General features: G+C 40.5%; 2 long non-coding RNA genes across 7 annotated transcripts in view; one reads left to right on the top strand and one right to left on the bottom strand.

Annotated features, from left to right (window-relative positions):
• The window catches only part of LOC147995547 (uncharacterized), a 32234-nt gene extending 6139 nt beyond the window's left edge, over window positions 1-26095 (top strand). The window contains exons 1-4 of one of the 2 annotated variants that reach the window (XR_015684450.1): window positions 9243-9288; window positions 10072-10228; window positions 17506-17727; window positions 24052-26095. This is a non-coding gene — a long non-coding RNA (uncharacterized LOC147995547). Of the gene's footprint in view, window positions 1-9242; window positions 9289-10071; window positions 10229-17505; window positions 17728-24051 lie in introns of those variants that run through there. The other variant, XR_015684451.1, reaches the window with a different exon arrangement.
• LOC102553121 (uncharacterized) lies at window positions 468-9003 on the bottom strand. 5 transcript variants are annotated; one of them, XR_015684447.1, is made up of 4 exons: window positions 8793-9003; window positions 7130-7382; window positions 4921-4981; window positions 468-3327 (listed from the first exon to the last, which is right to left on the bottom strand). It is a non-coding gene; the product is annotated as an uncharacterized LOC102553121 (long non-coding RNA). The 5 variants fall into 5 exon arrangements; XR_015684448.1 differs by having other exon boundaries at window positions 7312-7382; XR_015684445.1 differs by lacking the exon at window positions 4921-4981.
• Window positions 26096-26731: the final 636 nt, after the last annotated feature.

The following is a 26731-nucleotide window of genomic DNA, read 5'->3' as shown; positions in this document are numbered from 1 at the left end:
AGGAGGATTGAGGCTCACACAGTCCCTTTGACTCTTTTAACCATAGCTTTTAAATCAGTGCTTTTTATACATAGACTTAAAGGAAAATACATATGCATTCAGGAAGTTAAATGAGGCATAACTTCCCTACTATGTCCTTCCCTATTCCCAGTTAAACCAGACAAATATGTTCCTGTGAATATAGAAATATATAATTAGGACTAGACTTGGCTGCTATTTTAAATGACATTTTTATTTATTCTTCAGAAATGTATCAGTTATAATTGCTCTTTTCCAGTCTCACAGTTGACCTTCATTTTTAAAGTTACAAATAGCTCATTAGATTTTCATTTTCTTTCTTCAGAATGAATCTGCTATGGTTTTGGGATGCTAGGGAGTTGGGAGTGGGGGTAGATTTGTAGGTAGACAGAACTAAACAACCATCAAACAGTGAAAGCCCAAATCAAAAAACAGACACAGTAAAGAACTTCAGGCTTTAGTGGATTTATTTAGTGGCTTTTCTCCAAATCTCTAGGATAAAGTCATAACAATGTTTATTTGAAAGAAACAAAATGCTCATCAAAACAGCATGCTCTCTTTAGAGTGGAACCGTTAAATGTGCTTTCTTTCTTTAGCATGTTTGTAAAGGTGTGTGTGTGTGTGTGTGTGTGTGTGTGTGTGTGTGTGTACAGACTCCAAGAAAATTGTAAAATATACCAAAATGGGGAAAGCATTTATAATGTGTACCCAGGTAAAGAGTCCCTCACTCTCAGAAAAGTCACCCCTTCAATGAAACATAATCCAGGTCAGGGTCAGCAGATGAGTCCTGTATCTGCTAAGATAGCAGACTCTGTATGGCTACTCCCTATTCCTGCTGCAACAAAATTCCTTTGTGGAGGCGTTAAGCAGAAGTGTAAACCCGCCCCAGGAAGAGGCTAAGGCTTCAGAGACATCAGGCAAAACTAGCACTTGAATCACTGTCTAAGCAAGCCTGTAGCATGTGTGTACAATTAATATATCTGAGTGTGAGTAGAGAGACAGAAAAAGATAGTTGTTTTGAAGAATACCTATGAGTTCTTAAAGTCTCATTAGACCAGTGGTTCTCAACCTGAGGGTCAAGACCCTTTTGGGGGTCACATATCAGATATACTACATAACAGATATTACATTATAGTTTATAACAGTAGCAAAAGTACAGTTATGAAGGCGCAACAAAATTATTTTATGGTTGGGGGTCACCACAGGGTGAGGAACTGCATTAAAGATTGAGAACCAGGGCATTAGGGCATTATTCTGAATTTGAACATTTGTTTTGCAAACACATGGGACAAGGGAGCTTATGCCAGGTTTCCTCAATAAAAACAACGAGGCACGCCATGCCCCTTACAACACACGAAGCATACCAATGAGGCTCGTGGCTTCATCTTATATCTGATGAGACGGACAGTGGTTTTACAGCGATGGAAATAGGAGCTAGCACCCCATCTGTGTTCTTTTAGTTCAGCCCAAGGATTGTACTGCCTCCTACCTGGGCACCCTGGGGTTCGATTGTGTGAATCACTTCTTGCTGTTTGTTTGTTTGTTTTTTATGTTTTAAGTCTGCAGACTGAGTGCTAGTGCTACCTTAAGGAGAACTAGAACACATTGAAGCATTAGAAGAACTAGATCTTACCAGTTTGGTTTCTTTCCTGGTTCTTAAGAACAATCGGTTCTCAGATCATTTTTATCTGCTGTAACACATGGCTAAATAGAATGTGTTCATTTATCTTTGTTTTTGCATCCAACTCCTTCTCAAGTAGAGTGTTTCTCTGAACTGGGTTTAACCTTTATGGGTTACAAAGTCCTGTCTCTGAGAATGTCCAATCCACCTACACTACAAACTCTCAGAATTGAACAGTTCCAGAAGCACCTTCATTGAGTGGATCTTGACTCTGTCAGTTCTTACAGTGCTCCCTTTGATAATCTGAGATGTTAACCACAGAAGTGAATATGGTAAGGCCATGACTACTGACGATACCGGCACCCGCTCTACCCGGTTACACTCTCAGTGAGCAGAGAAGAATGGTTCACGTTGCACCCTTTTAGTGGAAAAAAAGCATGTCCACCCTGATGAGACCAAGGAAGCACTGAGACCTCCGCCTCTGGCCACTAAGAGATAGAGAAGCTGCATACTCCACTAGCGCATGGCAAAGACAAGTGACTGAGGTTGCTCGTGTACCTTTTAGAGAAAGGACTTTGCTCGTTCATTAGTCAGAAATGCCAGTGAATGACGCTTCAGATCTTATCACGTGACCCCCACAGAAGAAGGCTATTAGTTCATATTTATTCTCTTAGGCACCCATTTTAAACTCAGGATATCGTTTCTTCATCAGCACCAAAGTCTCCAATAGTGGAAGCAGCCTGGGACGGTTTCCGGAATGCAGGAGCAGGCTACTCTCTGAAGTATCCTGTCTGAAAATGGTTCCGGTCTCAGACAAAAGAGTTCCAGAAGCGCCTTCATCTTTGGATGTAAGCACTTCTCATTTCAGCCCTTCAACTTCTAGGCAGAAGCTGGGACGGTCTTTAGTAATTTGAATAGACATTGGAAGCAAATGTTCCAAAGAGTGGTCAAGTTTTGAAGGTGTGTATGAAGCCACCTCTAAGGGAGGAAACATTCACAAACACCAGTATCTCAGGGTCCAGGGCGCTTCTGGACTCTGGCAGTGACTGTCATCACGGTGATCCCCAAGCTGCATAAACACTCACAGATGTCAACACTCACTTGTCTAATGAGAATCAGCTGGATGTCACAGTACCCTGATACAGAATATAGTCCCTCTCCTGAAATTTCTAGCTATTGTTAGCATATAAATATATAAACTATTCCACCAGAATTGAACAATGACTGGGTTGGGGGTCATCGGGACAAAAAAAGGGGGATACTGTCTTAATAAAGTTTCTCTGAAGAGAAGACTTAACCCAGTGTGAAACAGTCAGTCTGAGTTAGTCACGGGAAGGAGGGAGAGGGCAGAGGGTGTTCCCGGGAGGGCAGAACAGTCTGTACAAAGGTGGAGGAGCACAAAAGGCATGGTGACTTTGAGACATGAAAGTCATTAAGGATAGCAGGAGTATGCTGGCACCAGGGAGTGGCAAGACAAATAAGGCTGGAGCTGAAGGCAGGATTGGGGGGTCATTAAAGACGGGTCAGACACATGGAAAGATGGGCTGTACACTCATCCTTGGATCAGGAAGCCTTGGCGATATAAAGCTGTCAGTTATCCTCATGCTGAACCATGAATCCATTGCAAAAACCATAGCTCAAGCTTCTGTCGTTTGCTTGGATTTGATGTGGAACTCGGTAAGTGGATTCTGAAGTTTGAGAGAGAAAAGAAACAGGCATGAAATGTCAATTGAAGAGGGCGAAAGACTCAGTCTGTATGTTGGATTGATTACGCAAAGTCATAGAAGTTCAGATCACAGTGTTCACACAGGGATGAACACCAGGCTGATGGAAGGGAAAAAAATGACCACTCATGGAGCCTATACTCTGAGTTCAGTTCCTTTGTGTCTCCTGTGAGATAAAATGTACCAGTGAGGAGACATGCCCTAAGGCAGCAATGTCTGCTACCTCACTCCCATCACTGTACCTGTTCCCTGTTACTACCTTACTTTCTTTATAGCAACTTAACAATCCTTTAGAGCACATATCTGTCTACAATGTAAACTGCACACACACACAAAAAGACTTCTTGTTCACTGCTGTCTTGTCAGAGTGTGAGATGCTACCTGGTATACAGCATATATTCAATTTTAACAAGTAAATGCTGCCACAGTGTACAATATTCAGAAGCAATATGAACAAGACTGTCCCACATGTGATCAACCTGCCATTACAAAATAATAGGGAGAGGGTAAATTATTCAGCAAAGACATTGTTTCCTTTAGAGGAGTCCCCCCTCTCTTCAATCTGCCTATCAATGAAAGATTTATTCTAATATATCTCCCTATAGTTGTTCTTAGACTATCAAGAAGATGCATTGTAGAAAAGAAATTATCATCCTGATATATTTTTAAAAAAGATTTCTTGTAGAAAAGAGATTATTATCCCGATAAACTTAAAACAAAAACAACAACCAAAAACCCAATTTCTTCTTTGCATCATACCAAGAAATCAACTCCAAGTGGATTAAAGCCTTAAAGATGAAAATTTAATCTTAAGATAAAGATAATCTTTAGTCCTTCAGATAAAGAAAGCTTTCTTAAGACAAGAAAGAAATAACACACATCACGAAGGAGTGGTGGATACAACAAAATGGCAAGGGTCTCATGGGAGCTGAGAAAGAAGCCCAGTAGTGGAGTCCCGACTGGCTCTCATGTCAGCCTGGATTGGATCCTGAGTACCACAAGGGAAAATGAAAAGCAAAGCCAAAAATGTGCTCATTCACAATATATGCCACAAAAGAGGGAGAAACAGTAGCACACTGGCAAAAGCTACAACTGTGGAACAGAGGGTTAGAACCTAGCACATCTATGGAAAATCTTTAAATCAAGAAAAAAGACAAGTAACCAACAGGAAAGTGTGTGTCTCTGTGTGTGTGTGGTGGTGGTGGGTGGGAGTTAAGTAGCCTCACTGGAGATCAAAAACATGCAATTTAAGCCACAATTAAATACCGTTTTTGTTCTTCAGTTTTGGCAAGACTTTTAAAGGTTGGGAAATGGGAAGTGCTGGCAGGGTTGAGCAGTCACGCTCTCACCCTCTGCCTGCAGCGGGGTGATTGTAAAGTGGCTATGGAACAACCGCCCTTGGCCACAGCGATTCGTTCTTAGGTAGAGATTCTGGAATGGCTGCAGCGAATGTGCATCTGGAGACATGTACAAGGTTAGAGGAGCTTTGCCCACACCAGTGACGTGCTGGAAAGATGCCGATGTGCATCAGTCATGCAGTAGATGCGTAAATCTCACCAGATATACCAATGTCTCGGCGCAGAGATGACTCACAGGGCACGAGTCCACGCAGAGGAACCTAGAGATGCCATGGGGAGGAGGGAAGCCAATCACAGAGAACAGCATGTGAAACCACTTATGTGCAGTTCAGATCCAGGCAAATCTGAACTGTAATTTCTCTAGAGATGCAGAGAAGCAATCAGGGAAGGCAACGGACTGTTGAAAGCAAATGAATGAAAGAACTCAGCAGTTAATCTCATTGTTTCCCCTGGCTATGGGAGTTCTTGTGCCATAGGGACAACTTTTACATTTATTTGTGGCTGAGAGCCAACCAACCCTTTTGTGTGTGAACACTTAAAAAAAATCAAAGTTCACATTCTCTTCTTGGGTAGTAGAAATTCCCACTCTCATAACAAATACGTACAAACAATAATGACAAGTTTCAAAGTGTGATTAATTTAAAAAGTGATTTAGTTTCCTTTCTTTTGCAATCGGCAAGGCCTCTTCCACAGTGTGGCAAATGCTGCACTCATTCCTTACAACTAAACTTTCCAACTAGGGTAGGAGTTGTTCCTTCTAGTTGTGTTGACTCAATCAATTCATGGTCCTGTTGTTTAGAGTTCAAAATTACTTCTCTCCCCCTCAATGTTGTAATTGTGTAACATTTGCTCATAAAGGAAATTGATGTGATCATGTCTGGCTTAGCAGGAAATTAAGCAGATAAGTAGTTAGACCATTCATTCTACTCAAGCTTTAGTGGAACAGGCACTCAGTACTGTCTGCTGTGTCCTCATTCACTCTATTGTCTATAGGTTCTGGATTTCACATTAATACCTTCTAATTAAAGAGAGCATTTCACTATGGAACCCGGGCTGACCTCAAGGTCTCCATCCACCTGCCTCAAATCTCGCAAATGCTGGAATTATTTAATGTAACTATCATAAATTATGTTCCTATCTTCAAATATTTAAGACACTAAAATAATTGTTACAGCACTTTAATAATAAAAACATGTTTTACAAAGTTTGGAATAGAAACTTGAAAGCTTTCATTGAGTTGATGATACTAAATAACTATAGCCAGGAGCTTTCAAATGGTAACAATAATAACCAAAAGCATAAACTGTATGTATTCAGAACTACAAACCTGTAGTCACAGGATAAACTCATAGTCATCATAGAAAGATACATCTTCTTTCCTGTCTTTAACTCAGTAAAGTCATTATTGAAACTGTAACATCCAGGGCTTACAACGCTCCTGCCTTAAGTTGTGTAACAGTGTAGTTGGGTCATTCATACCTCAGTGGATATTAATATAAATGTACATCACTATTCTAACCTGTTGTGTCCTCTACCTTAGTGTGTACTTACTATGTGCGAGCTTGGGGAATTGAGAGTGTTACTCTGGTTGTACCCCAAAGATTTTCCAAGGTCTTTGAGGAGCAAAATCATAAAATAGTGTGAACTCCCAACAAGTTGGATTCACTTTCTGTTTGTACTGCCTGGCTGTGAGGTTATAATAAGGAATTTTATTTTTCTGAATCTCTGTTTCCTTACTCATACAGATATTTCTATTCTAATATTCTACGCTAAATCCTTGTGCAGACTTTCCTGTCAATGAAAAGCCAATGCTAGAGTTGATATACATTGGTGTTGGTGTAGAAACGGCAATAGTATGAGACACCAGAAGATTCTCTCTTGCTCCACTAAATCCTTGTCTCTTGTGTGGAGAGCCTACTGTGCATAGTTTTAAATGAGTAAGGGAAGGGAGAAAGGGAGGAAGAATGGGGTAGCTCAACTCAGTGGCCTTACTGATGTTTAGAAACTAACCAACATTTTCACTTAAATTATCACTGTAAATTTTACATACGTTTTAAATTTATCTGGCTTTCTTAGAATTTCTTTTTATCCTTTGCCTATCCAAACATACTGTCCTATTCTACCCTAATATTTTGGAAAATTGATCTTGTAAAGCCGTTAGGAGAAGCTGACTAGAGAATATACATTTATTTTTTATACTGGCATGTGTCAATTGATTGAGAGGGCTCTTCCCAGACTCCGAACAACCTGTAGCCTCTTCAACACCAGGAGTCTCTTAGCTCTTTGCAAAGCAGCAATAGTAACACTGGTTTGTTTTGAGGAAGAAACAGATTATGTAACCATGAAGTGTGCAGATCACACCAGTGAACCTGAGGCGGGCAAACCTCTACTCAGTGGGTAGTGCTTACTTCTTGTTTCTTTTGAGAGGAAATTTCTGGAAATGATACAGTGTCTATTAATGAAACCTTTACTTTCTTTCCTTCCACAGTTTCAAAGTTTTCTATGTTAGTCCCTTTTTAACTTTCTTAGGGAGCTTTAGAAGAAAGATCGGTGGATTGGTGGACCATCTTCTTGGTCAAGCACTGTTTACCTCAACAGTTCTCACGATTCATCAATGAGACAATAGGAAGGAGGCAAATTTAAACTTGAAAGGCAGTTTCTCTGTGGATAAAAATTTAAAACGATTTTTTATTAGATGAGAAGTTTTAGAAATCATTTCTAAGATCACATGCATTTAAAGGGCATTATTGCAAAGTTAATGATAATGCTATATGAACTAAAACCTGATAATTCTAAATATATCTAGACTTGATAACATAATAGGAAAGGAAAGGAAAGAGTCACAAAGCCAAAATGCCTCCCTTTCCCTTCAGGTTTGACTGACCATGACTAACAATGTTAACATCCATTAAGGTTGCCTGCTTTATGAAATAATAAATTATGAAATAGCAGGTTATAAAGGCGCGATGACTGCCTGTATGTTGTACACCATATGGCCCCATTCGGCACTGATATAGGAAATGCCACATACTTGGTAAATAATAGTCATGGATGGCACATGCTAGCACGAGTAGACAGAAATCTAGTAGTGAGAGCTCAAAGTCCTAGAATGATAAATTTCGGCCCCACACAGATGAGGCTAATATCATTAGCCATTTATTGCAAAGGAACTAAATCTTTTCAAATTAAACTCATGGTGGATTTTAATCACTTGGCTAATGTTGGTAAATGATTATGCCCCAAGCCATCACGATAATGATCATTATTAGCAAGAATCTGTTTTACAATGTTTCTAATGCTCAAAATTAATCCAGAAGTCAAGAGCCATTAAATCATTTCTCCTGCAGCAGGGTTTAAAGACGGAGAGCATATTTCACGCAACTGCCATTTAAAAACAAAAGCTAAGAAGGCGGTGGAAAAAAAATACAAAAGAAAATCAAGCTGTTAACTACAGCGCCACCAAGTGACCAACTTCACAATTCCCTGTAAATCCCAAATACATAAAATCGCAAATACAGAAATGAAAGTGCTGTGCGACCACAGCAAAAATCTCCCATGGGTGCTGGTTATTGACCTATAACGAGTCTCATAAGTACAAGAGGGTAACTTCCCACTCTCTTGGATTATAGCACTTGTGTGTGACTGACTCCTTAGAACTAACCTGGTGGGCTCCCTGAGAGTTCCCAGACATTGAGAACTTGAAACAGAAGCAAGGATAAGGTCATTTAAACAGCAGCTATCCTTACAGAGGTGAGTGGGAGAGCACAGTGTGGTACCCATGGCATCATATGACAGCGTCTTTGCAAAAGAGTAAAGTATGAACAGGTATCAGATTTCTCACACTCATTTCTAAGTCATAAATCCTGAGGCAAGATCATATGTTGGCAAATCTAAATCAGTTAATCAATCAATCAATCAATCAATCAATCTATTTATCTACTTATCCATCCAATATCACTTTATTATCTGCCTATAATTTATACCAAGAAAATGTAGTAGAAAATTAAAGCATTTTATAATTCTATACTAATAATTCACAAATAACTTCACTAGTAATGTTTAAACTATTACCTTTCACATTTGTTTATCAAGTGGATCCAGAGTTCTAACTGTTCCAGGCATAGTGCTGAAGTTTGCGAGTGACGAGGCATCACGGGACCTCACGTGACTAGGAGCTCGGAACGAGTTATGTAAGATGGAAAGAACATGGCTTGAGAAAGAATGAAAACTTAAGACTCCTTTCTAAATGGACATCTAAGCCATAGGCAGGGCCATCTCATCTGCAGACGACGGTAATGGACTCCACCCTTATGAGCTGTCCCCGAAATACTGTTTTCACTCTCAAGGCCAAGCATCACGAAACTGAAGACCAACCAAGCAACAGAAATGACTAAGGGAATGACACACTGAGTGACTAATGGGAGAAACCCAAGCGTAGCTAAATTTAAGCCATTGACTTTATGGTCTTAACAAACGAGGTCTAAAAATAGGAGGCAGACAAAGGCGCTGATACCGCTCTGCAGTCTCTCAGCGACAACCATGGGAGTGAACTGTGGGATGGACTTAGGTAGGGGAACATTTAGATACTATCAGAAGAAAGCTTCCTGTTGGAGAAAACTGGCAGATGAGTACAATCGCCACCAGGAAATGTTGGGAGCTCTAGTTGGTGATAAGTGGAAACCCCAGAATGGAGCTGGAAACTTGTACTCAGGAGCTAAGGAGAAGAATTGGTGCCTCCAGCCTCCCAGTGTGGCGATCCACACTCTGCCTGTGCGACAGGAGGAGTGGACATCTTTCAAGACAGGGCCGAGAAAAGCAAATGTGTTCTCCTGGAACGTGGGAATGAGTATATTCCAAAACTATGAACTGTTCAATTAAACCTCTCTTCCCTTTTCATTTGATGCACCTCTCCATTGTACTGTGCCAGGGGTCAGACAGAGCCACAGTCTAGTTTATTATACAGAGAACAGCATCTCCGTCCTGTATGTTACTAACTAGAAGTTGGTCAAGAGATGTGACTTCCAACACAGTCTGCTGTTGATGTTTTTACCATATACAACAATTTAAGTTATTGCTTCTCTCCTATACTGAAGTAAGGAAAACACACAGAAAGTATCGCCTGGGCTGTGTCCACTGACTCTTTGCCATCCCCATTTCATGGCATGACTTCTAGGGAATTGGAGTTTATTGTCCCAGTCAGTGTGCACTGACTCTTAATCAGGTCACATTGGAAAGGCCTGATCTCCTATATGCTTCCGTTGTCATTATGTTAAAGGGCAGGAAACAAAGGCTTTGTGTTCCTGGTGCTTCCCTGTGGGTACTGTGACAATTTATTTCTACTTGGCTTCAGGTCCTGACTTGGGAAACATGTGTGTCCCTCTCACAGTTTCTGCCTGTTGACTTGGACCTTGACGCTCACAGTTGATGTACGACTTCTGCCTGTCCCTACACCAACAGCTGTACTCAAGTTGTCTTTCTCCTGGGTCTCTGCTGTGACCTTCATGTTGGTACGTAGAATTTCTACTGTAAATTTGTACTGACCTGCAGGGAAATCAAAGACAAAATGACTAAAGTTTCTGGCTTAAATTTCTCAGATGACATGGAAATACTTTGTGGTTATTAGGCTTTGGTTGAAGAATTTGTCATGTGAAAACATACCTATTACTCATTTTTCATTTCAGGTATATCATCAATTCAACAGTGATAGCTAGGCTTCTGTTACAGATCACAATTTGCATTGTCCTTTAAGCCATAAATGATTAGTCATTGTTAATAGCTTTTATAGGTAAAGAAATATCTTGCTAATATCAACTTATGTAGTGTTTTCTAGGAATCAAAGTGCTAGGATAGTTTTGCTTGTTTACTGTGAATGGTCAGAAATATATGTTCCAGAGTAATCATATAACTGTTAAGCACCCGGTTTACCAAAGTACTATCCACTATAACATACTATGTTTACTCTATAATTTTCTTGCATAAGTAAATTATTGTTATTCCTTTTTAAGTACAGTTGGTATCCATATTTTCTCTCTGCCGTAATTTAGAAAATTTGATCAACAGACAGGTAAATAGATGGTTCCCCCCCAACAAGTTATAATTAAAGTCCCAAACACTTTCTCATGTTAGGCAATAGATTGCCTTAAAATACACCTGTGTGTATGCCTCAAATGAACCCACATGACTTCAGTAGTAGCTGAAGATACAGAAAATTGCAGTTCTAGTCAATGGTACATTGTAAATCCCAAGCTCTAATCCTAACCAGTTCTATGTTTCAATCTATGATGATTTCCTGGTACATAAAAAAAATCCATCATCCTTATTGTATTCCCAGTCTCTGCAAAAAACAAGTGTATGAACACAGCATCTATCTACATTCTATCTACATGATAGGCTCCATTCTTGGGGGGTGGGGTAAGCTGCTTTAATTGTGAGAGCAAATGACTGGGAGCTGAGAGATGCTAATATACTCACTTCTGTATCCACACATGCCTGCTTCTTGCTCTTTCCAGTTTGTGAGATAGGCATCTTTGCCATATGAGTTTTGGAACTCTACCTAAGCCAGCAACCCACATCCAATACACAAACCATAGCTCAGAAGTCAATCTTAATCAGTTAGAGCTTCAAACACCCAAAGGGAGAATTCTCACTTCTGCTTTATCATGCGAAACCTAAAATAACTGGTTATCCTTCGAAAGCAAAGGATTTGTAAATGCCTATGCCCTAGTCAGAATATTAGACGTGCTAGATATTCAGACTCAATTACACTTGGTTTCATTAATAATACCAGATTAAGTCATGTGAAATTGCCATTTTTATTGCTTAGAAAGGTCAAATGTTGGCAGCTTCATAAAGCTTAACTGTGTAAAATCAGATATAATAAGAAATTTCATTAACCATAGCTATGCTCTGGCCATTCTATTAGACACATATTTTAACTATATATTTGGTCTTTATAAAGTCTTGCAAGATGGCATTACTGTTATTCCCAATTATTCAGAAGAAAAATTATATAATTTCACAAAATAACTTGGCTTTACAGTTGTTTTAAACCTGTGCTCTTTTCTCCATGCTGTGCTTTCTGTCTTGTCTTGTTCACTCTCTTTTCTTCCCTCTTTTCTTCCTCCCTCCCTTCCTTCCTTCCTTCCTTCCTTCCTTCCTTCCTTCCTCCCTCCCTTCCTCCCTCCCTTCCTTCCTTCCTCTCTTCCTTTCTTTTTTAAGGGAGCATTGGAGATGGGGTTTCTCTATATAGCCTTGTCTGTCCTGGAACTTGCTCTGTAGACCAGGCTGGCCTCAAACTCAGAGGCTGTTTGCCTTTGCCTCCCGAGTGCTGGGATTAACGGTGCACCACTGTGGCCCTGTGATTTCTTAAGATAGTTTCAGTGCAGGTTCTCCTTCTCCCTCCCTAGTGTGTGAATGTTAAAACATCTGGAACCTTCCTCAAGTGGCATTTTGCTGCCAGCCAGGGTTTTGCCCTCTAATCAACAGCACCTTTACATGGCTTTGCATTTGCATAGCTTTGTTATGAACTGTTGTTAGAATTGAATCCGAATTTGGTCCCTTGTACTTTCTTTTTTTTTTTTTTTTTTTTTGGTTTTTTTTTTTTTTTTTTTTCGGAGCTGGGGACCGAACCCAGGGCCTTGCGCTTCCTAGGTAAGCGCTCTACCACTGAGCTAAATCCCCAGCCCCTCCCTTGTACTTTCTACCTCCAGTTTCATACCTACAGGCCATTACAGGTGGCAGGCCTTCAGGAAAATGAATATAACCCTATTTTTCCTTCTTTGTCATCTTTAATTCTTAGTCTTCCTGTATCACAGAAATTGTTGGTCACCCAGTTGTATTCTGTTGTGTAATAAAAAGCAGGATCAGGATGTCCCCCTTATGTGCAATATGACTTTCAGAGTGTTAGTACAGTGGGGAACTAGACAATGGAAAAGAGAGAGAGACAGCAAGAATTGGGCTTGTGCACATTTAAAATCAGAATAAAAGCAATGTGCATCGAAATAATATATCCCTGGATCCTGTCACGCTTTCTATCTTGGGAAAGGAGCTTGCTTTGCCTACCCTTTAATTAAAATATGGTATTCTAGAGTTGAGGCATCTAATAAATATAAAAGAAAGATATAAAAATGAAAATGTAAAATTTATAAACTATAGTATAAGGAATTCCATTTTGGAATGTTTTTTTTCAAAGGCGCTCATAATTAAGAATTAAAATATAACTAGACCTTGAATGACTGGAGCCTTGTAGCTCAGATTAGAATAAGGCATTGGTCCATTAAAATGAACAGTGCTATAGTTTACTTTGGTTTTCTAAGTTAATTTGATTGTGAGCCAAAGAAATTACTAAAATATACCCTTGAGTATATTTGTGAGTTCAATTCCAGAGACATGGAAATAGATCATGATGATTTTGTCATAGTGAATGGCTAAGTCCATTGGTGGATTACAATTTTAAGTAGATTGGAAGAGGTTACAGGATGTGCAAAATGGAACCTAGACATAGGAGTCTTTGAGGGCTGTAGTAGTTTTAATATGTGTGGCCCAAGGAGTTGCACTATTAGTAGGCATAGCCTTATTAGAGGAAATGGGGTTGGTAGAGAGAGCTTCTTCCTAGCCACCTGAGGATGCCAGTCTTTTCCTGACTGTCTTTGGATCAAGATATAACACTCTTGGTTCCTTCTCCAGCACCATGTCTGCCTGGACACTGCCATGCTTCCTGCCATGATGATAATGGACCGAACCTCTGAACCTGTAAGCCAGCTCTGATTAAATGTTGTCCTTTATAAGAGTTGCCATAATCATGGTGTCTGTTCACAGCAGTGGAAACCCTAACAAAGAGAAGGGCTCTATCTTGCCCAGGCCCTTCTCATGACTGATATTCTCTACTGTCTTTCCTTCATGGTAAGAGATTCACTGACCTCTGCATGAAGTAAACACACCTCTCTTCTATATCCTCCCATTTCTATGAAGTTCCACCTTACCACAACCCCGGAAACACTGAACCAAGTGCCAGCCATGACCCACACCTCCACAAACACATCTGTCCTCCAACAAAAAAAAAAATTAACACAGAAAGTGACCACATTAGAGACACATCAAAGTATAGCTTTGAGAGACAGTGAAAGAAAGGCCAGGCAGAACTAAGAGTGATGAATCTGATTATCTTTTAGATGTACAAGAAGTAGCTCAAGATAAGAATATACAGGGATTCCTAGTACAATGACCAGTTGTTAGGTTACTGGTAACTAATGTACTAGAATACTAGGAGGTTTAACAAGAGGCAAGTGCAGCTTGTAAAAGTAATAAAATATGGAATTTCTCACACTGCATATAAATGACTATTAGAAAGCATCTGTCTTTATATTGGTATTAAGCAATCGTGTCCACAGCATAGCCTGCCTGGTTGATGTTAGCTATTATTTGTCACTGACCACTGAAGAATTAGTATTATAAAACATGTACTTAATGACAATGAATGAGGCTCTGTATGTCCCCATCAGCAAGGAGAACATTTATGTGGCAAATATAATTACGTTTGCCTCCAAATTATATCACTGAGATCCTGGCATTGCTCTGCTTCTTAATGAGACCAAACGGCCCTGGTGAATTGGATATCGTGGACCACTTTTATCACAGAAAGGCCAACGGTTCATCATCACTGAGATAATATCTATTTCATGTATAGGTTTTTCCTATTCCCCCTTCAGTTTCAGCTCTGCTACTGAGGGACTAATGGATGTAGTGAATCCTAGAACATCTTGCATCCAACTAGGGTTAGAACTCTTTAGGAAAAGATGCCTAGAACTGGATCCATGACAACAACAGCCATGATCTTGTCATACACCACAGTACCTGGACTAGACTCGTGACCATGAACTTACATGCACATGATGCAGAAATACCCATCTTCAGGAGTACTGGAATAGCCTCTTAAAGGCATAACTGAAACCCAACAAGCATCCTTGGCAAGTGTAAGGTACTTCCCTTCAGACACAATGACAAAGACAACTCTTATAAAGGACAACATTTAATTGGGGCTGGCTTACAGGTTCAGAGGTTCCATCCATTATCTTCAAGGTAAGAGCATAGCAGCATCCAGACAGGCATGGGGCTGGAGGAGCTGTGAATTCCACCTCTTGTTCCAAAGACAGCTAAGAGAAGACTGGCTTCCAGGCAGCTAGGAGGAGTATATTAAAGCCCAAGGCCACAGTGAAACACCTAGTCCAACAAAGTTACACTTACTTCAAACTCCAACAAGGCCACACCTCCTAATAGTGCCAGGGCTAAGCATATATAAACCATCACATAGTGTATGCATTATATCCATAATTTGTACATGATTCGATGCTTCTCAGTTGATCTGGTAAAAGCAAAACAAAACAAATCTGTATACCTGGAGTGAAAGCAAGGTGAGGCCATACAATTTTCACTCAATGAAGCAGTTTTGTGCTTTCCACAGATATGAGCTCTGTAAGGTTAGACATACTTGCCTCTTCCAGAATACATACATACATACATACATACATACATACATACATACATATACACACATATATATATATATATATATATATATCTTTTTAGTTCATTTTTCACATGTAGAACTCCACAAAGAGTCTCGCATTGTGCCCAGGCTGTTCCTCCGGCCTATCCTCTCACATAGGAGCTACTGTGTGCATGCTTCTTTCTGCCTTGTCTTTTAGCATCTGAAACAATATATGTAAGTAAAACAGATTGCTCAAATCCTGGTTCTCACACTTCCAGAAAACATGAACAAGTCATTTAAGCCAAGCATCAATATCATTATGTCCAAATGAAAGTGATATCTCCCAACAGTGAATAGACTGAGTATTAAATAAAATACCAACTATAAACTGTTAGGGGGCACCTAAATATTACTTGTCATTATTTATTGCTTACCTTTCCCATTCAAACAATTCATATAAACTTTTCCTTCACAAGTTTTCCCCAATTTCACCTAAGAGAGACAGACCAGTTTCCTCTATTTTTTGTACCTTGATCCTAATCTGATCCCACTCTTATCTCCATAGCTATCTGGGAACACCGAGGCTCCACGCTTCTATTTTTGGTCCCAAGGTCTGAATTAGTGGTTAGAAGTCTTGAAAATGGAAAATGTCATAAGCAAGTAATTATTTTTGGCATATCCAAACCAGTAACGGGAATGATTAAACAGTAAACATAGTTTAAATGTAATTGTAACAAACAATTATTAAGGTAAAAGTATTTTCTGCCCCTCCCTTCCAGGCCTGTCCCTGAGGGGCTCCTTACACTTGTCTGGTTTGTCCTTGAACACAGAGATAACAGGCTTGACTGTATAAATCACTTCATCTGGTTACTGTTGAGTGCAAATGACATGGGTGGCTCTGAGTAGAAATTTTAAAAAGTATTGTATAATTCACCATTACCTGTGCCCTCCTTTTGTCATGAGGAAGCCAGTGTTTTAAACAAGGCCTGCTCTATCAGCTTGGCTATCCGTTGGAGAGGGTCTATGACAGGTAAAAGGGAAGAGACGTGGAACTTCATGATTCTTTAAACAAAGTTGTGCCTGCCTAACCTAAAGGATACAATCATGACATCATAATCTACTCTCGCACTGGTCAGAGGCAGTCTAGGCTTTAGTTCACAAATCTATGGGTTCAAGAAAAAGTACCAGCTTTTATTTCGAATATAGTTACCAGAGTTTTGCTTTGGAAACCGGAAAAAAATTTTCTGTTTTCACTCTGATATGCACCTACGCTAAGGTAATAAATGACCCACAAAGCTACTTCTAGAATGAATGTTGGGAAAGGAAGGAAACTTGAAAATATTAGGGGAAAACAAATGGAAGTCTCCTGTAGGAGTCTTGGTGAGGTACAGAATCTGGTGGCTCAAAAGAGAGGAGTGTGAAGGGAAATCACATTAATGTAATGTTTTATTTATCAGGAATTCTTTTTGTTTATCGAGGTCCTAAGTTGTCATTCTTCTACTAGAGACACACTGAAGAGAAATGTTAAACTAGTATTATTATGTTTTGCTTGGATTTTATTTTAAAATATATACTTATAGTTTACATTAGTTTTATGTCTACAAAATGAATATAGAGTTGGAGAGAGGGATGAATAAAGTTTCTTTTTTTTTCTTTCTCTCTACATAGCATCTGGATATCCAGAACATCTGTGCAACTGACAGTCTTTCCATTTCATCTGGATGCGTGGCAAAAAAAAAAAAAAATGAGAAAATTTCCCTTTCTAAATCTAATTTTTATTCTTGTGCAGTGCTATCCTAATAGCATGTTTGTTAATATTTCTAGCACCACGCTACTTTACCAAGTAAAATATAGATACAATTTTGGAACAAAACAATACATTGCTTAATTACATAATGCAAGCCCGGTTACAAGCTCTGAAAGTTAAAAAACAAAACAAAACAATTCACATGCTGATTTCTTTCTCCATAGCATGGTATCCATTTCAGGGGAGATTAGCAATAGAGCACAGGAAAGCAAGTCCACACTCAGTGGTCCCCATTATGCATGCCTTTTATGTGCGAGGAGAGAATGCTATTCTTCAGCCAGGTGCTGATACAGTCCAACAGCATCTGCACGAATGCCTGCTTGGCACATAGGGTAAGGGGCTATTTGATTGTACCCTGGAGGTTATGAAACATGGAAACAGGCTTCATAATCATTCTTTGCAAAAACTCCGAGGGCTTTAGTTACATGTTTTTCCCTTGTCAACATCTGTCAAGAACCACATGTCAATTACCACGCCATCTTTTTTTGCAGGTAATAAAGGAGCGGATAGCTCCCAAGTGAACAGTCTTTATCTTCCCAACAACATGCCGTAGGCATTTGCTTCTGTATCTCACCCTCGTAAATTTTTGTCATTATCTCTTTGTGAGAATGTTGGTAAAGAAAGGAACCTCAGCAGAAGAGAAAATTCTTACTTGTGGTCCAGCAGAACACGGGTGAGCGCAAGGTTCAAGATACCAAATGAAAAGAAGGCAGGTAAGCTTAAAAAAGGCTGTTTGACTTCCCAGAGATCCATCCTGTCTTAGGCCACCAATTACTGATTCTATTCAGTTTTATATTTATATTGTTTCATTCTTTCACTCTGTGTCTTATATATATTATATATTATAATATATATTATATTTTATATATATTATACATAATATATATGATCGTGTGTGCATACTTATAAGTCCTTTATAAAGTAGTTTCTAATTTAGGGCTGTTATCATCCTGTATAATCCACATTTTATGCCTATGGTAACATATATAACTACCTATGCTTCAAAACCAGTAATGAGAAGGATAGGATACATTTTAATGTTAATACTGGACTAATTTCAGTTTTTAATTAGAACTAGCAACAACAAAAAGTATGTACAAACAGAGATCTTATTCTAGTAGAATGTTTCCATTTGGACTATTAATTCGTGATAAAATGTTCAACTGTTGTTTTCTCTACATTCCAAATGCATCACATATCCTGGTTTTCTGACTCAAATGGACAACACAGTTCCAGACAGAATGGTGAGCCTCCCAAATTAGTATGCACAGATCAGAGAGGCCGTGAAGACGTTCAGAGGCATTCCTTTATTCATTCTGCAAAGGAGTGTAAAGAGTTGTTTACCAAATTTCATGACGGGAACGCTACTATCCCCTGAGTACAGACATTTTGTTAAGAGCATGTCAGGTTACCTGCCTCCCAATAAAGCTTAACAGACATGGCTTTCCTACTGCCAAATCCTAAGAACCACGGTCCTAAAAACCAGTTGTGGCCCCAAGGTTGTGAGACCCAGACCCTACCTGTGGGAGTTTAATAGGGATGATAGCCTCGCTCACACAAAAAGACTGGTGTGTGGTGGCTCAATGAATGGCAACATGTTCTCTGCCACTTCTTTCACAAAACTGAGAAGTTTCCATTCTGTTTGTTTGTCTGTTGTTTGTTGAGAAAAGCTTTCTCTGTGTAGCCTTGGCAGTCATGGAACTCACTCTGTAGACCTTACTGGCCTTGAACTCAGAGATTAGCCTGCCTCAGCCTCCCAATCCCTGAGATTAAGGGTGTATGCCACCACTGCCCAGCTAAGTCTCCTTTTTAAAAATCCTTTACTCTAGGTTGGCTTCATAACTTTCTTAGCCAATACAGTGGTTCTCACCTTCCCAATGCTGTGACCCTTTAATACAGTTCCTCATGTTGTGATGCCCCCAACCATAAAATTACTTTTGTTACTACTTCTAACTGTAATGTAAATATCTGTGTTTTCCGATGGTCTTTCATGACCCCTGTGAAAAGGTCTTTCAACATCCCCAAAGGGGCCATGACCCACAGGTTGAGCAACACTGGGCAATAGAATGTATCAAAAGAGATGCTAAGCCAATTCTAGTCCCACATTTATCTTGCTACAATACAAGATGATTCTGCTTTATCGAAGACCACCACCCTGTTCTTTTAAAAGGGTTACAAGATATCCTGGAAGAAAAAAATCAGAGAGGGGTCTGCGGGGCTCTGAGTGCAGCCTTTGTGTGGGAATTTTCCAGCCACTTCATCAGATCGTAACAGAATGCCATCCAGACAGCCTATAGACTTTGGAGGAATGACCAGTTATTCCTATCTTAAGCTTCACGTTCTGGGGTTTGTTACATAAAAGACTGTCTTGTGCATTAGCACACACACCAATTTTTTTTTCAGCAGTACACTCAAACCCTGAAATGAGCATGTAGAGAATCTCAAGCATGAAAAGAAACCACTGGAGCCTGGGAGATTCTGATGCCTTTGGGAGTCAAACCCATGTCTGAATTTTTGCTCTGTCACTTCTTGTTTCTATGACCGCAGGCAACTCAGGCCTTTCTTGAAGTTTAGGAGTTTAGTTATTTGAAACAGGCTCTCACTCTGTAGCGCATTCTATCTTGAACCCATTATGATCCTCTTTCTTCAGCCTCCCAGTACTGGGCTTATATCTATCAATCCGCATGCATTCAGTTTCTTAATATCCTAAATAAAGTGGGCAATATGTATCAATCTTTCAGCATGCCTCTTCATGCAAATTAAGGCTCAGTGTTAGTTATTATTACAGCCAATCTATCACAGGGAGGGTTTGCCGAAGAAGATGGATTTTTATTTGCTTAAAAGTTAATATGCACATCTTTATTCTGTAGTTACGAGAGAGAGGCAGTTCAATTATCCCCAGATTTCCAGATGCGATTCCATTTTCTCTTGTTCCTAGATGGTTTATGAATTTGTATTAGCTTATATTAAAATAACAGTATAGTTGTTTTGAATAACAGTGCCTGAGGCACAGGCTGTGTTGTGTTTCAAAACCTGTATCTTTTCTCTTGGGCACACAGATAGATGTGGGTAAAGCTGTAAGATCAGTTTCTGCCCGGTAAAACCTCTGACAAATAGTAAACACTCACAGGTCCGGGGTCTGTAGGAAACTGTTACCTCCGTCATCACAGGTCATCACCTTTTCTGGCTGTCTGGAGTAGACATGCTTTCAAGGTGGCCCCTGGGATCCTCACTGGGAAGATCCGTAAGTAAAAACCAGAGAGAAGAGAGAAGCTTAACCAGTGCCCTGCTCTGCAACATGACCAGGAAATACTTCCTCTGTGTGATGTCACTTGTGTGTCAGCATTTGCATCTGGGAGACTCTAGTATCACTGAAACTGACGCAATTTCAACGGATATCTGTGGTATCCACAACCACTTCATGAGTTTTCCGCCCGCTAGCCATGGTTCTTTTCCAAAAAGGAAAGTTTATTCATTAGCCCCTCCCTTACATCGGTGAGTTCTTTTTCCTTCTCTCTATTGAGGCCACCAAACTATGACTATCTTTCCTTAAGAGCCACAGAGATTTCCACTCAATGTGCTTCTTCAGGTACACAGTAGAATCTTGCTCCTCCATTTCTTCCCCTTTTTAAAATAAACCAATTTATTTAATATTACCAAGAACAACAAACAATACAGGGTCAAGAGAACCTTAATTTTAGTCACACTGTCAGTTTTTAATTCAAGTGGATACACTTGGTATTTATGGTGGAACTCTGAACTGTACAGGAAATAAAATTTAGAACCACCATCTAAACAGCCAACTTTTTGTTTTCGTTTTTAAGGATTTTATGTATGTAGGAGTTTTCCCTGTAGATACGTCTGTGTACCCCATGCATACAGTACCTCAGAGGCCACCTCCATTCCTTCCTTACTGCTGTTTCCAAACACAAGGCCTAACTCTGAATCAGGGTCTCTGGGTATAAGTAGTATCTATGCCTCTTTGAAGAGATGTTTAACTTATGAACGATTAAAAATAAATCCCTTGAGCATTAAAGGCATCATTTATTATTTAATTTTACACAAAGAGCTGTGTGATTTTACACAGTGAACGTTTTCGACCTTACCACAACCTAGGTGATGGGTATTGTTAGAATCTCCACTGTGCAGATGAGAAACAGAGGAACTTGGCTAAAGTCACACAAGAACTGTAAAATCTAAATCTAGACCTTACTATCTTCATTATGCCCCCCACCTGCTCACCTGGGGCTGAAAGCATCTGCCTTTCTATGGCACGCATGAAAATGTATGAAGGCTATGTGGAAGGCATTCTGCTACGTTCCTTTTAGAAGCCACTGATGATAGGAAAAGAAACCTTTTCACTCTTCTAAAAAGTGGTATTGGAAATTTAATCTAAGGACTCACACACAGGCAAGGCAAGCGCTCTGCCAGCTGAATCGCAGCCTTTTAAAGATTTTAAATTAATTTTTCTATAACCCGTGCGTGCGTGCGTGCGTGCGTGCGTGCGTGTGTGTGTGACAAGATAGACCTGAAGTGATGGGCGGTATGTAATTGCATGGCATTAGCCTAGAGCTCTTAGCTGCGTTTTGTTTTCTGTTCTTGTTGAAGGAATCCTTGCTCAGTTAGCAATGAAATGTCCTACTCCACAGACTCCAAGGAGGTACTGTAGAACACTGGTGATCATTTTGTCATTTCAATGCAACTTATCAACCAGATTTTGATCCAGTGGTGGCAATATTCTTTGATTGGTCAATAGGGACCTGCCCTGCAAAGTTACCTATTTGATAGCAATAATTTCACATGTAATTTGAAACGACATTTCAGAAAATGTCATCATAAGGGAAGAAGGCATCGAGTGCTTATCAGTGCCATGCATGGAGCTGATCCTTCTGTACTATTCTTTGGTCGTGCCCAGTAACCGCGTACCTGGAATTCTTTTGTTCCTACTTTTAAAAATGAGGAGATCAAAACAAAACCTCTAAGTAATCTGTGAAGCTCACACAACAGAGATAAAAAGGTAACTCAGATGAGACATCCCCACCCAGAGTCTACTTCCTAACCAATACAAAAGCAGAGAGTGTGAGCTTCCTACTCTTGATCTGCCCTGGGCCTGTGAGTCAGAGGCCAAGACAGTGACTGCCTGCCTGCCTGCCTGGAGACATTTTACATTAAGCTCCAAATAGGTCTTGACTTCTTCCATTTGTCCCTGGGAATGTTCCTGAGTTACATTGCCAGAGAGAAATGTCAAATTCGGTTTCAGGTGACTTAAGGTATATGATTTAATTAATTCTCATATACTTTAAGGGATGTTAACTTATTGAAGCTTTCTTTAAAAAATGATTTCAGGAAAAAAAATCTGTAGGGAGTTGTCTTAGTTATCGTTTTATTGCTGTGAAGAGACACCATGACCCAGGGTGACATCATGACCAGAGACTTAGTCCATTAGCATTGCGGCAGAGAACATGGCAGCACACAGAGGTGCTGGAGAAGCAGCTGAGAGATGTACCCTGTCCACAAGCAGAGAGGAAGGTGAGGGCAGGGAGGGGCGAGGGAAGAGGGATGGGAGGAGAGAGGGAGGGAGGAGGGAAGGAAAAAAACAGAGACAGAATGAGAGTTGTGTATGTGTGTGAGAGAGGGGTAGGGATAAAGGAAGAGGAAAGGAGAGAAGAACTGAGAGAGAGACAGAAAGAAATTAAAGGAAAAGACAGACAGACAGGCTGACTGACTGACTGGCTGGCTGGCTGGCTGGCTGACTCTGTCTAGTTTGGGCTTTTGAAACCTCAGTCATCCCCAGTGTCACACTTATTCTAACAGGGGCATAGCTTCCCTAACAAGGCCAACCTATAGAAGCTTCTGGGAGGTCATTCTTACTCCAATCAGGACAGAAATGTTAGGAACTGATGTTTAAATTCCCCCATAACTACCTCTTAGATGCAGTGTTTGCTTGAAGTGGCAGCACTCTAATATCTAAGTCTGCTTCTTCGTGAATACTTTTCCTACGAATGGACTAAGAATAGGCATTTTACTCACTCAAAAACAGAGGCTCATTAGACGGGACTTTTAACTGCCAGATTCTTCTGGCTTCTTAGGATGTAAGGAACACTTGTCCCTAAATCTTAGAGAAGCATTCTGAAGGTCAGTGCATTTTTTTCTTTCTGACAGAGATATGGAACTTTGCTGTTGGTCTAAATATTCAGCGTGAATGTCCACTGTCTTTCACCTGGATGCTTCAAATTACCAAACTCACTATTAGATCTTGCCTCCCAGGACCTATGCATGGCAAGTAATTGTTGAGAAGCCACAATCTGCTTAGCTTAGCAAAATCAACATTGTAAACAAGATCGGATATGCCTGGCTTGGGGTTCTGCTCAGATCTGAATATTCACTTTCATATACAGGGGATACTTCTATACTGCTTGTGGTTGTGCTTGCTATCTGTGAACTCACTTGAGAAATAGATGTATAGTTGCTTTGCCTTCAGGGAGCAAAATTCTCCTAGAAAAAAAATTACCTAACTAAATTTTACCAAACTACAAAATGGGATTTTAAGCAAAATAGTGATGGCATCTAATCACTTAAAATACACAATTTTCACTAAAGCGTGTAAAACGTTAAGACTAGTGTAATGATCTTCATAAAATATGAGCATTCTAAGAAAAGCCCAATGAAGAAAGACTTTATGAAAAGATCTTTGCTCCTAAGACTAAGACTAGCTATAATAAAAGGTCCAAAGATCGGGAGCTGCTGAGTCCTGGACACAAGATCAGTGTCCTGTGAACCTGCAGGCTACAGCATGCTGTCAGGAGGGAGGCAGAAAGAACAGGCGCAGGTACGGTCACCCAAAATGCCCAGTGTGTGCTGGGACCAGTGTGACCTCCATATGATAGCATTCTCTGATCACCATTCAACATGAGCTGACTCTCATCAAGAGTAAACGGAAAGCATTAAAAAATGGCTGCTCCGAACAGTGTGAGATATGTTGCTAGTTTCTGTCCCTTCTTAGTGTTCTAAGCATGTGTCGTTTGCTTTCTCTGAAGGGACCATGGCTTCGCATCTCTTGGCTTGATCCAGAACAGATTGTGACGAGGCAAGCGTAATTCCTCTAGTTGTTCAGGTTTTTGGAGTTCCGGCCTCTTGAAGGTTTCCTCTCCTAAATCTCTAGACACACATTCTGGATTCTACACTGGGGAATCACTCCAGACTGTCTGCTGCCTTCAACTCAGCCGTCTGCTGAGGTTAGTAGGTCGTCTTTTGATTGAGGCTTAATTTCAGGACTGTGCCACAAGGGATGCCTTCCACTTAAGAAGCAGGGAGAGGATTTCATCAAGACAATAAATTCTAAAGAGAGAATCGGGGGGTTAGAACTTACCTCTCTGGCTTCATTGGCAGCGTGTGAGACCACAGCCAAAAGATTAAGTTCCCAATATGTTAGTTTCCTTGTGTGGTTAGCTCCCGGTGTAATAGTGATTTCTTATTTACAGCCTTTCATTCCTAAGGGGGAGTTTGTGTACCTTTATGAGATTACATCTTCTAAACCAAAATGTCAAGTGTAAAATCGGACAAATGGCTTTTTACTACGGTTTCTATTCCAGCACTTGAAAATCATTCTATTGTATGTGTTAGATTCTCCCGGGTTACTATTTAAACCAGAGCAAAATTCCTGCAAACGAAGCCAGGAGCTGCATAGAGGCTGAGCAAGGAAGCAGAAAGCCTGAAGCCACGCTGCCTTAATTTCCCCTTGCAGTTTTTTCCACAAGGAAGCCTGTTTTTCAGATTGTAGACACACACTAGAATGATTTTGAAGGGGAATCCGCTTCCATTTTTTATCCCCTGTTTCCCGCATTAAGATTCGTTTTTTTGTGGAGACAAGAGCTCTGTTTGCACCACTGGACTTGGAGAAACACTGCTCTCAGCTCAATTAACGAACAAGATGGAGTCAGAGTTGCTGGAAAGTCCTTCGCTGTGAACCTCACATTCAGCTTGGCTTAGGAAGCTTTGCCAAACTGTCCCGAAGATGGCGCCACGCGCTCAGTTTTAGAAAAGGCAACCGCCGAACTCCAAACAGGAACACAGATCTGTGGGGACTGTTACCTAGGAATAGCATTCCTCGGTTAAAATTCGAAGATTAAACCAGTTCACCCAAGGAATGACATATGATTGGATTATCTCTCTTTTTGTTTCATTTGGTGGATAGTACAGAAAAAAAAATGCAGAAAACACCTCTTGGGGTTAAATCAATGCCAGGCTGACTCCAAGAGTCCCAAGACATCTCTGACCTTGTTATTCCTGCTGCGTTTGTTCAGTGTCACTGGCATGGCCATGGGTCAAGTGGAGTGAGCCAGAAACCAGGATGAAATCCTTGGTCTTTTAACCTCTCCCACCATGATGCCACATCCAGTCAACCTAAATATCTCAGGTGTGCCCACATCTCCCCATTACCAGAGTTACCAGCGCTGCTGCCTGCCCGCTGGCCAGATTATGGTAACGGCTCCACTTAAGCATCACACTTCCCTCCAAGGGCTCCCCACTCTTCATCAGGAGTCAAAAATATAGATCTGATCATTAATCTCCCTGTTGGTCATCCCTGGCTCTCTAGTGCTCTCACTAGATCCGAATTCTCATGTGACCTACAACACCTTTCGCAATTGGCTGCCCTCCGTTTCCTAAGCTTCAAATTGCCACACTAGTCCTCTTATTTTCTGCCTTAGTCATGAGCCTGTTTTTCAACCCCTAGTGTTCATAGCAGGGCTCCCGGGTCGCACTGGTTTAGCAAGAGCTCAGCTCACTGCTGTCCCACACAGACAGTACCTAGTCTCCATTTACCCAACTCATGATATGATTCCGTGTCAACACGAACATTGTTCCTCTCTGCAAGACCCCTAGAGTGTATCGGAACCCCAATCTGTGATTTCAAAGGACCCTGTATTTTCCTTTTAAAATTATTCCAGATGATTACTTGGTTTTTTTTCATCTGATATATTATAAACTCTATAGCTATAGAAAATGTCCTTGTACATTTTTTCACAATTTTATTTATTTACCGTCTTAGGGTTTCTATCACCAAAATAAAACAATATGGCCAACAACAAGTTGTGGAGGAGAGTTTATTGGACTTATACTTCCCTGTTGAAGCTGCAGTATTCCTACTCAAACAGGGCAGGAAGCTGGAGCCAGAAGCTGATGCAGAGGCCATGGAAGGGTGCTGCTTACTGGCTTGTTCCCCATGGCTTGCTCAGCCTGAGTTCTTACAGAACCCAGGACCACCAGCCTAGGGATAGCACCACTTACCATGGGCTGGGCCCTCCCCTGTCCTTCGGTAATTAAGGAAATGCTTTACAGCTGGCTCTTATGGAGGCATTTTCCAATACCTCAGCCTACGTCAAGTTGACAGAAGACTAGCCAGCACATCTACTGATTTGTGTGTGTGCCTATGCTTCTGTACTAGTCAGAGGACTCTGAGCAGGTCAAAGACATTGTGGGAGGATCTGTTTTCTCCTTCCACCCTGCAGGTTCTAGAGATCAAACTTAAGTAATTTGGCTCGTGAGCAAATGCCTTTACCCACCCAGGCTTCTCAGTGGCACGCAATATTATTTTTCTTATGTCCGTTTGTTTTTGCTTTTCAAGACAGGAACTTAATCTGCAGCTCAAGCTAGCCTGGCACTGACGAGATTGGTCCCAAACTTCCTCTGATTCTGAAAAGCTGAGGTTACAGATGT

Source organism: Rattus norvegicus, chromosome 3 (assembly GCF_021556685.1).
Source record: "Rattus norvegicus strain SHRSP/BbbUtx chromosome 3, alternate assembly SHRSP_T2T, whole genome shotgun sequence".
Taxonomy (NCBI): domain Eukaryota; kingdom Metazoa; phylum Chordata; class Mammalia; order Rodentia; family Muridae; genus Rattus; species Rattus norvegicus.
This window is presented reverse-complemented; position numbering and strand designations above follow the sequence as displayed.